Raw genomic sequence first — 11,965 nt, 5'->3', positions numbered from 1 at the left:
GTCTTGGGTTCCACCCACTGTTGACAGTCATAACTTCGACTTCGGAGATAATTTCGTCTATCTTGGTACCATTATTAATACCAACAACAACGTCGACTCGAAATCCAATGCATAATAACTCTTACCTACAGGTGATACTCCGGACGGAGTAGGAAATAGAGAAGTAAAGTCCTCTCCCGACATACAGAGACCAAATTCTACAAATCACTTATCATCCCCGTCTTACTATATGGTGCAGAGGCATAGAAGATGACATCTGATGAGTCGCCGTTATGAGTTTTCGAGAGAAAGGTTCTGCGGAAGATTTATGGTCTTTTGTGCATTGGGAACGATTACCGCAGTCGATAGAATGATAAGCTTTACGAAGTACTATATGACTACATTGACATAGTTCAGCGAATTAAGAGGCCGCGGCTACGCTGGCTAGGTCATGTCGTCCAAATTAATGAAAATACTCCAACTCTTAGGGTATTTGATGCAGTACCCACCGGGAGAAGCAGCGGAAGAGGAAGACCTCCACCTCGTTGGAAAGACCATATGGAGAGGACCTGGCAGAAGAATGCGCTGTTGTGAACTCAGCTATAACCGCGTAAGCAGTGCCTACACCAATAAAGGAGAAGAAGATCGAAGTTAACATATTTTCTTGTCATTGATTTGAAAAGTTACACGAGTCTTGAAGCTGAAGTTTGAGAGAAAAAATTTCTCTAACAATTTATGGTACTATGGGCTTGTCAAGACCCCCAAATATGGTCAACTATTTGGTCGCACTTCTAATAAAGTAGAAGGTCTAAAATTATAATTTTAAAAGTGAGCATTGCTTTTTGGCATACAGCGCCTGTGCTCTGTGTTGAGTTAAGCCATGCGACCGTTATATAATATTAAGTATTTACGTTGAAAATCACACGTCGTCTGCATTTTAATTACAAAACTAACAAAACCCAATCGAACTGATGCATTTGCGGCTCGAATTAAGTAAAGTTATGCGCTGGCTTACGGTAATGACCAATTTCAAATAACGGTAACAGTGGTATACCAACATGGGGATGTAGCTCAGATGGTAGAGCGCTCGCTTAGCATGTGAGAGGTACGGGGATCGATGCCCCGCATCTCCAAAATTCACGAATTTTTTGTTGTTTTGCTGATTTTCACAACCTTTCCAACGCCATGCGATTTCCCCGATTGAACCCAATAATTTTTAACCGGGCTAATATGCACTCGATTGGTGGGTGGCAGGGGGTGTGTTATGCACAAATATTGAAGCGCCAAAAGGTGCAAAAATAAAGCCAACGATGCCTCTATTTATTTTCGGAAATTCATAATTTAACAAAAACAGCAACAAACAGCCGCTGCCATATCTGTAAGCTGCTAATTTGAAGTGGCGGCAAATACAAATGCAATGCCGAAACTAAAATATTTGCGCTAGCAAAATATGGGAACACACACTCAAATATATGAATTTATGTGCGCGTGTGTGTGTTAGAACGAGTGCATATATGTATATGTATATACACAAATCAAGTGCAATTCACGCACCAACTAATCAAGCAAACATTGCCATTGAACAAACTCGGTGCGCTCAGTTGGTTAATAATCAAATGTTCCGATGAACACGCACACACCCACCCATACACATGCAAGTACTAATGCATGCGTAAATTTAATATTTTTGTAAGCTTAAGCCCAGCTCGTGTGCGTGTGTGTGTGCGCGCATGTGTGCTTCAGTTGGCTGCCTGCAATAGTTAGTGGCGTTTTCGTAATTAGTTTTATTACAAAATATTGCCGAAAAAATATTTGCCTCGAAATATTTATGAAATATTCAAATTAATTAGTTGACTTTGAAGTTGGTTTGGACCGAACATAAAATAGCATTTCTGTGAGTTGCACATGTGTGTGTGTGTGTGTTTGGGTATTAGTAATGCGTGTGCTTAATACCTTTAATGCCGACTAGGTAACCAAATACTAAATTTAACTGTAACCAACAGTTGGCAATAATTAAAATTATTATAGAAATACCTAGAAAAGATATGAGAGGCGGGTTTGAGTTCAACATTGCTTATTTAAATTAATCATTTCGTTTTTATCTATCTACACAGATTATTATAAAGGGTTGATAAAGAGCTTTACGGGAATTCCCTTGATTCAAGGATCGTTTCACTTGAAATTGTCGATCAAGTGACTGAAATCAATTAGAAAAAAAAGAATGTGTTCGCGCGCTTCGCCCAAAAAGCAACGTACTGTTCGCAATCCATCTTGAGACCCAGCATTCATTTCGGTAAATATTCGCATTTTACGCCAAGATCTTAACTTGAAAGCATATAAAAGGCTGCTTGTGCAAGAACTGAAGACACTCGATTTACAAGCGACATCGCTTCCTTCTATGGGCTCCAGTTCCAAGAAGATGGACTTTTTCGAGCCAATTTTTGTTAAGCGATGAGGCCCATTTCTGGCTCCATAGGTGTGTAAGCAAGCAATAAATTGTCGCATTTGGGACGAAGAGCAACCTGGAGAGATTCAAGAGCTGCCTTTTCATTCAGGAAAAAGAACGGTTTGGTGTGGTTTCTGGGCTTGTGGAATCATTGGTTAGTATTTCTTCAGAAATGATGCCGGAGAGAACGGAACCTATACCCGACTATTTGATGGTGACATCTGATTTCAACAAGACGGCGCACATAGGTTTCTGCTAGTGCATACTGCGGCTAAAAATATAAGGAGTTGTCGCAGGACAATGACATTTGGTACATCATTGTTTTGGATGCCAATCAAGAAAAAAATGAAAAAATTTTTTTAAAAAATTTTATTTTACGCCCACCTCCCATATAAGGTGAAACTTAATTTTTGACCTACAGCACTGATTTTTGGTACATAGCATTTTTATGACATTATATATGTTGGTGTTAAATTTCAATAATATCCGCCCACTTTTACGCCCACCTCCCATACAACTAAATTCTCTTTTATCAAGTCTCTTTTAGCAACTTTTTTACATCTTCGTGACATTCTGACATTGTTTTTTTCAAGGCGGGCAATTTGGGGCAGCTGAATTTTTTTTTATCGTTTAGCTGAGACTTCAGGCTTTAATTCGGTATATGTATGTCGACAGCGGTAGACAGCGCTAAAAAGATGCACCACTTTGAATTTGAAGAACATTGAAATTTTGACGTCCAAATTATGTTGTTCCACAAAATTTTTTATGCATTATTTTTTTCAATGGATTTTGATGCAAATTTTTTCTTTGATACATATTATAAATGAAAAATAATAACAAAGTTGAATTTCAATAGTTGTTTTATTGTATCAATGATTTGACTTTTGAGTAAATTTTTTGCTAGTTTTGATGTTCTCTACATTCACCAACTTTGGGTATTTCTGGACAAAAAACTAATGTAGATAGAATCCTAATACTTTGGGGAAATAATGTATAGATCGTTGGTAACAAACTGTGAAATTTTCATTCAAATCAGACAACATGAAATTTTTGAATTTCGGCCACAGATATCCCAATGTGCGGCGCCAGTTCCCACCAACCAAGGGATTTATTGAGGGAACACTTTGGTGAGCAGATAATTTCTCGTTTTGGGCCGGTCGATTGGCCACCAGGGTCAAATCATGGCAAAGAGTTGAAGGAGATAATCTTCAAAAAATAAACGTCAAAGTATGTTCTTTTGAATGATAATCAACATTCAACATTCAACAACAACAATTTTATGCTTTTTTTTAAGTAGGGAGCCTCGAAATGGTTCAACCTATAAATATATTTTATGGGGTCGCTAACGTTTCCTTCTGGTTTTTACAAATTTCTCTCTCTCTAACGAATATTAAGGGATCGTCGCTGCGTGCAATTTTCGAAACAGTATACACTGTAATAAACATTCTCTCAAATTTTGAAATCGAAATTCAAATTATTGCGGTCGCTACCGCGTTTCTGGTAGAAAGCGAACGGAGCAAGACAACTGCTTTAAACCCGTTTTTCTCAAAATGGTGTTTTTCAAATGGGTTTCCATTCTCAAAGGAAGGGTTTCGAAGATATTTAGTTCCAATTTGGAGCGAACTTTTTAACGTCATTCTCTATCGCGCTATGGAAGCTTTTCTTGTTTTGAAATCTTTCTATTTTTTTCCTACGAAAAATTGTCGAAAAAAGGTCAAATTTGATACTTTTTGTTCAAACCGCCGCCATTGTGTCAAATTAAAAAAAAAAAGCTGTCCATAGCGCGATAGCAACTTTCCAACCCAGAAAAGATGATTAATATTTTTGAAAATTTGGTTTAGATCAAAATTGCGGCCGCAATGGTGGACATCGTATAGGATCTTTTTTTTACTTGTCATTTCAACAATTCCTTCGGAGTAATCCATGTTATATTACGTAAAGATACCACGTCAAATGCGAAAGTTTTCCATACAATCCATACAAGAACTTTTTTCCGATCGTTCTGTTTGTATGGCAGCTATATGTTATAGTGGTCCGATATCGGCAGTTCCGACAAATGAGCAGCTTCTTGAAGAGAAAATGACGTTTGCAAAATTTCAAAACGATATCTTAAAAACTGAGGAACTAGTTCGTATATATACAGACAGACAGACGGACATAGCTAAATCAACTCAGCTCGACATACTGATCATTTATATATACATATACTTTACAGGGTCTCCGACGCTTCCTTCTGGGTGTTACGAACTTCGTGACAAACTTAATATACCCTGTTCAGGGTATAAAAAGGCGGACCGATGAGTTAATTTCAACATTTAAAAAGATCGCGAAAATCAAAGATTTTTCGAAGGGTTACACTGAGACTAAGGAAATTATTTGTTGCTAGTATCATCTTGATTTATGGTCCTATGCGCATTGGCCACGGCGAATATCGCATTCGATGGAACGATGAGCTGTACGAGATATACGACGACATTGACATAGCTCAGCGTATTAAAAGACAGCGGCTACGCTGGCTAAGTCATGTTGTCCGAATGGACGAAAACACTCCAGCTCTGAAATTATTCGACGCAGTACCCGGCGGAGCAGCAGAGGAAGAGGAAAACCTCCACTCCATTGAAGGACCAAGTGGAGAAGGAACTGGCATTCCAAGCGAAGCCAATTGAAACGTAGCGAAAAGCGCTGTTGTTAACTCGGCTATAATCGCGTAAGCGGTGTCTACGCCAGTAAAGACAAAGAAGAAGTATCATCTTGATGGACATAAATTTTGAATGCTGCAATAGTTCGAAATTCTAACCAATCAGAAATTACGTTTTTATCTGCTTTATAAATCGGTTAATAAACTCCTGGCCAAGTTTTTCGGCTGATATTGGAATGAAAATTTACCAACTTACGTTGTCGAAAAATTTTTAGAATTTTTTTTTAAACTTCTTTGTATTTCAACTAAATTTTGGATGTGAACAATTACTCCCTCTATCTCAAACAATTTTGTTTCGGCTTGCACGAATAAATTAAACAGTTATTATAGAGTTGAAGTAGTATATTTTACCCGGTATTCATAATTAGGTTAATACACTTCTTGCACGCAGTTAATTACATTGAAACACACACTCTTATATATACCTATATAGTACAATATTTATATATCTAAGCATATATAATAGAGTATATATAACAATTGTGTGCTTGCCACTCTTTATTTTTCCTCCGTTTTTCATCTAACTTTATTAATTTGCTTGCTGTTGTCTGGCAACAACACTTCGGAATCATAATAGACGTTTAACAATGTGTGTTATGTCCAACAAAGAATGCTTCACTGCTTCTGTTTGCCTAAGTGCGTCTGGTCCGTGCGATTTACAAGGCAACCAGATGCAGTAGTTGCCTCAACAATTGTTGTTGTTACTGCTGCTGCTGCTGCTTTAGCTTCTGCAATGTACTCGTAATGCCAGTTTTCATGTTGTTTACTTGCTTGGAAATTAATTAATTTACCTGCAATGTGTTCTACACACCACACACACACATGCACGCATGCGCAAACTCACACACACACACACACACACGCGGGCGCATACTCGTACATAAATATTTGTCTCACATTTTGCTCTGAACTGCTTCCCTCGTAGGTTTCTTCGCCCGCCGCTGGCCGTCCTGGTGTTTATGGACATTAATGAGTGGTCTGCAGGTTTTTCGCCTGAAATGAATGGCTGAAATGGACGAATGGTGTTGGCAGCAATGTGGTCACTGCTACCTAATGACATGAGGCATATGTTTTTGTATGCTCATAAACCACAACAACACATGACTACATGGGTACGAGTACGTTTATTCTCCCTGCTTTTGTTGTAGTTGTTGTTGTATGCATTCACTACGTGTAGTTTAATTGCGTACTTTTAGAGTGTGTTTGGCTTGTACATATATGCGGCGGGGAGGGGTGGTGTGGTGTTGAGTAGTGCGGGAAAAATGTTTGACGAACCGAGCCGGTGAATCGGTTTTATTAGTCAATTGTTAAGTTGTTGGCTTTTTAGTATGCTAAACACTTTCATTAAGTGTGAGCTAGTAAAATATAACAGCCGCGTTATTCAACTTTAAGGCGAAACAAGGAATTGTAATTTTATGGTAGTTTTATAAATTAAAGGAGCCTATAATTTTTTTTATATGCGAAATACTTTGAAAGGTTAAAAGCTTCACACACACACACAAAAAGAAGAGCTGTGGAGAAGCAAGAGCGCTATTTGAATTCGGTGTGATGTCGGCTCGTAGTTCTTTTGTTGTTGTAAGTAAAGAAAGTAGCTTCAAATAAAAGTTGAGAAATTCTGCTAAGTCGAAAAACGGATATAAATTCAAATCCGTTGCGACGCGATCATCGTGTGAAAGATTGCTTGCAATCGTAGAGATCGCTGCAATGTACTACTAACTAAACTTATGATACGAGGGTTGCCTTCTATGTTTCGGGATTTGAGAACAAAAACAAATACTAATCATCGAAAATCGCTTTATTGTTTCTCCAAAAAATCTCCTTTAAAATCTAAACAATTTTGTATGCGTTTGGACTAAACGAAGCAATATTTCCACTCTTATTGAGGTATCTCCAAAACACGGAGATTCATTGGAGATTCCAAGTGTAGTCAGATCCTTCACCACCTGGTCTTTCCAAGGTCTTACTCTTACTCTGCTTCCTCCAACAGTAGATTGGAGAAGTCGCACGATAGGGAGTCGCCTTGTCTGAAACCTTGTTTGATATCGAACGGTTCGAAGAGATGCTTCTCGATCCTGATTTTGGTATTGCTCAGTGTCAGTTTACCCAGATATATTAATTTTGCGGAGGAGCATCAAAACGCACTTAAATTTGCTTATATATTTCAAAAATCCATCAACGTCTCTACGAGTTTCTGCTATAAGGATGATTTTTTTAACTTCTTTAAAAGCGTTTATCAAACCGAGAAGATTTTTCGCAAAAGCGAAAGAGCTGAGTTTTTATTTACGTTGGGTGTAAAACGGCAATCTTCCAATGTTCTGCATATTAAACATCTGGTTTATAAGTTACAATCTACAAACCGAAAAAAAACGCTTATTTTTCGGTAATCACAATGTATTCTAATTAATCACCTAAAAAGCCGGACCGCAGGCGGTCGTACTTAGGCCCGTTGGGCTTCCGGATGGTAACCAATTTAAACCTTATCCAGCAACTTAGTGAAATTAGTGAAAAACAAATTTTTTCTACCCAGTTGCCGAATATGTCTCGTTTCATAAGGCTGGGCTTTGGTATAAATAATGTCCCAGCATGGATGATGATCCGTTGCTATTGCTTTGCATTCCGCCAACTACACTTTTCCTTTATTTTGAAGGTGAGATCTAGAGAGTAGATACCCTGTGATGACCCCTACAATGTTATTATAACCTAATGCAGTTGGTCTTAGTAAAGGGTGATTTTTTAAGAGCTTGATAACTTTTTTTAAAAAAAAAAACGCATAAAATTTGCAAAATCTCATCGGTTCTTTATTTGAAACGTTAGATTGGTTCATGACATTTACTTTTTGAAGATAATTTCATTTAAATGTTGACCGCGGCTGCGTCTTAGGTGGTCCATTCGGAAAGTCCAATTTTGGGCAACTTTTTCGAGCATTTCGGCCGGAATAGCCCGAATTTCTTCGGAAATGTTGTCTTCCAAAGCTGGAATAGTTGCTGGCTTATTTCTGTAGACTTTAGACTTGACGTAGCCCCACAAAAAAATAGTCTAAAGGCGTTAAATCGCATGATCTTGGTGGCCAACTTACGGGTCCATTTCTTGAGATGAATTGTTGTCCGAAGTTTTCCCTCAAAATGGCCATAGAATCGCGAGCTGTGTGGCATGTAGCGCCATCTTGTTGAAACCACATGTCAACCAAGTTCAGTTCTTCCATTTTTGGCACAAAAAGTTTGTTAGCATCGAACGATAGCGATCGCCATTCACCGTAACGTTGCGTCCAACAGCATCTTTGAAAAAAATACGGTCCAATGATTCCACCAGCGTACAAACCACACCAAACAGTGCATTTTTCGGGATGCATGGGCAGTTCTTGAACGGCTTCTGGTTGCTCTTCACCCCAAATGCGGCAATTTTGCTTATTTACGTAGCCATTCAACCAGAAATGAGCCTCATCGCTGAACAAAATTTGTCGATAAAAAATTTTCGAAACGAACACTGATTTTGGTAATAAAATTCAATGATTTGCAAGCGTTGCTCGTTAGTAAGTCTATTCATGATGAAATGTCAAAGCATACTGAGCATCTTTCTCTTTGACACCATGTCTGAAATCCCACGTGATCTGTCAAATACTAATGCATGAAAATCCTAACCTCAAAAAAATCACCCGTTATTAGCGCTGCGGATAGCATTATTTGCCGCTTGACTATCCACTCAAAGGTTTATGGACTTGTTTATTACAGGAGACGCTCACTTGACAGTTTTTATTACGCACACAGTTTCGTCATAAAATACTGAACTGTAGTCATTTAGTTTGAAACTGGCTGCTGTGTATGGATTACTACAAAAGTTCGCTTGTGTTTCTATTTCACCCTTTCATGGGTCGGCGATTATGTAGATTTTGCCGTTGGAACTGTCCATCACAGAACTATTGTTCCATTCTTATCTATTGAGAAATGAAAACGTTGTGTTTGCTTTCGCATGGGTCGCTTTGTCAGTTTAACCCGAGGTCATCAACAAGGTGTAGTATGATAGCATGGCCGTAGTGACGCCCAGCCTAGCTTCAGTGGCCGAAAATCATGAGCCGGCTTGTCGTGACCATGTCCTCACTTTCATGTACATATATTGGCCGTCATTCTCATTGCCGAGGCATTCTCATTTAGTTAAGAGCAATCTTAATTTGTTTGGAAAATGCGGGTGTTTTCTAGAACTACGGGCACTGGCGAAAAAAGTTGGGTCTGCTATACCGATGGATAGCTTTTGAACTGAACTTCATTTGTAGAAACTGAGGTGGCAGAGAGGAAAGCGGGGTACAATAAGATAAAATATATTAGTAATGGAAGTACACCCGATTGATGAATATTCCAGCATAGACTCCGCATTTAAATAATTGCGTTCTGAACATCATATATTGAAAAATTCTTAAACTTCATATCGAATTAAAATACCAGCAACTATATTAGCCAACACATAATTACCATCAGAGATTATAATTATCATATTGTGATATCTTTATGAGCACACTCAACATCGATGGTCGTCAACATTTTGCCTTTTGCCATTGAATTTGCGTCACTAACCGCTTCACAGCACTGAAGTATTTAATTTTCCTCGTTTCACTTTTGCCGCGAAGCCTTTGCCATTGCACATTATTGTTATTTCCCATAACTGTCATTGCAATAAATTTTCCATTTTGCCTGAGCACCACTTTTATTACAGCCTGCCACCGCTGCATGGCCGGCAGCCGCATATCCTTTGCCAGCGCAAGCAAGCAGCGGCAGCAGCTACGAGCAGACACTAGAAGTTGAGAACGTAAAGGCAGCAAAAAGCGGGCACATCATTATTAACAGCATCATTGACAACAAGAACAACCGATAGTACTAGAAATGCAGCAAAATTAGCCTCTGCTGTGCTGTCAGGCGTTTTGACATTGTTGTTGTTGTTGATGTTTCTGCTATTGTTGTTGTTGTTTGTTGCATATTATTGCACTACTTTGCCTTCGCCAACATCACCAACGCCAATGTCGCTCTCGTTGTCATAGTCATCAACATAGCCATCGTTGTGCGTCACTTGACGAATGCACTGCAGCAGAAGTAGCAGCAACAATAATAAAAAAATAAAAACAACAACAATAGCTTTAGTGCATTCAATACCGGAGCTATCCTTACATAGCTTGTTTTGTTATCTGCACTAACCTCTACCGCTGCACCTCTCTGCTGCCACACTTTGTCGACACTTCTGCACTCCTTGCCACTTCATGTTGCCGCGATTGAGCAGCGCCATGAAAAATTTGAATGCGATAGCTGTCGTCGAGCGGTTAGGCAAAGCAAGGCAAGTCAAGTCATCGGACAGACTGTCGTTTTGCAACCATAAGGCAGTAGGTCCTGCTGCAAGGCCACTCTTATGCGCCAGCAAACAACTGTTTAGCTCGGTGCTGACTCTTTTGGCCGGCTCTCGAACGCTCGACTGACAAGGGCAAACACTTGAGCTGACGTCTGTTGGCGCTTCATGCTGTTATACTCCATTATTTGTTGTATTGTTATTGCTGGCGCTCGTCTACTCGGCTGGCTGTAAACTATTGTTGAAGTTTTTGACGCGTTGACCTTTTTTCCGCCACGTCAACGCTCCTGAAAATATGAATTGCAAATTTAATTGCGGCAAATCATTTTGTTTGCTTGTTTAGCATTTTCTTGCTGCGTCTTTGCTGTTGTTGTTGCTGTTGAAATTTTCTATTGGTGACTTTTATGAGCAGATTTCGATTACGATTACATTGATTGAGTTAAAATATGGCACTTTATTGCATTTGATTATGTATTTAGTTTTCTTCCAATTTTGTTAGGTATTTTTTGAGGATAGCTGCTAAAACTTTGATGGGAATAGTTATGGGACTTTCTCAATGTATATCTATCGATATTAAAATGAATAGTCGATCGAAAGTTAATCAGGGTTAGAAATAAAGCAATCGGAATCAAAAATGGACTATGAGTGTGACACCGCCCACATTTCGGTGAAAATCCATAACTCTTGATCTACTATATCGACTTCGACCAAATTTAGGATTTCATATTGTCTTGACATTGCTATGTTTCAGTGGGAAATAAGCCAAATCCGACAGAATTTGCGCCGAGAAAAATTGAACATGTGTGAAAGTGACCCCGAAAGTGACGTTTTTGGAAAAACGTAATCACAGGTGCCGAATCATGGATCTTTAAGTATGATCCCGAAACAAAGAGGGATTTTGAGATGACAGAGGGAGTTCAAGCAGCGTGCAACTCTGCTCACATTCCAGAGAATGCCTTCCGTGACGCCTTCAATGTTTGGAAATCGCGCTGGCAGCGCTGCATCGACGCAGAAGAAGCCTATTTTCAAATTTTTTAAAGAATTGTAACGACGGTTCAATACATTTTTTTAAATCGACTCAGTTCTATTACGTTCCGGACAAACTCTGCACATCGGCATACGCAAACTAGTTCCTCAGTTTTTGAGATACCGATCTGCCATACAAACTGATCGATCTAACTGAAGTCCATGTAAGAAAAAATTTTGTATTTGACTGACTAGGTATCTTCTCGAAATTTTGTGAAGACTATTGTCCAAGGCAAGAATCAGGGGGCCAGTTTATGTGGAGGCTGCCGGAAATTGGCTGCAAATAACCCATTTTCAGGCAAAAGAGCATTCTGGGTAATGAAATAGCTGATGAGATTGCCAAAAGTGTTAGCCGTCTGGCAACCGAAGCAAGTCGTTAAACGAATAGCAGGGTGGAATACCTTAACGATATGTAGGATCGACGAGATCATGTGCAAGGCCACCTAAGGAAAATGCACATGCCGTTTGAAACACGATCATGAAAAACTGCA

The 11,965-nt window shown here is 39.1% G+C and overlaps 1 non-coding gene across 1 annotated transcript; it reads left to right on the top strand.

The window, feature by feature from the left end:
- The first annotated feature begins 1,039 nt into the window (after window positions 1-1,039).
- Trnaa-agc (transfer RNA alanine (anticodon AGC)) lies at window positions 1,040-1,112 on the top strand. Its single transcript has one exon. It is a non-coding gene; the product is annotated as a tRNA-Ala (tRNA).
- Window positions 1,113-11,965: the final 10,853 nt, after the last annotated feature.

The sequence above is a fragment of the Bactrocera dorsalis genome, chromosome 2 (genome assembly GCF_023373825.1).
Source record: "Bactrocera dorsalis isolate Fly_Bdor chromosome 2, ASM2337382v1, whole genome shotgun sequence".
In the NCBI taxonomy this organism is placed as follows: Eukaryota; Metazoa; Arthropoda; class Insecta; order Diptera; family Tephritidae; genus Bactrocera; species Bactrocera dorsalis.
This window is presented reverse-complemented; position numbering and strand designations above follow the sequence as displayed.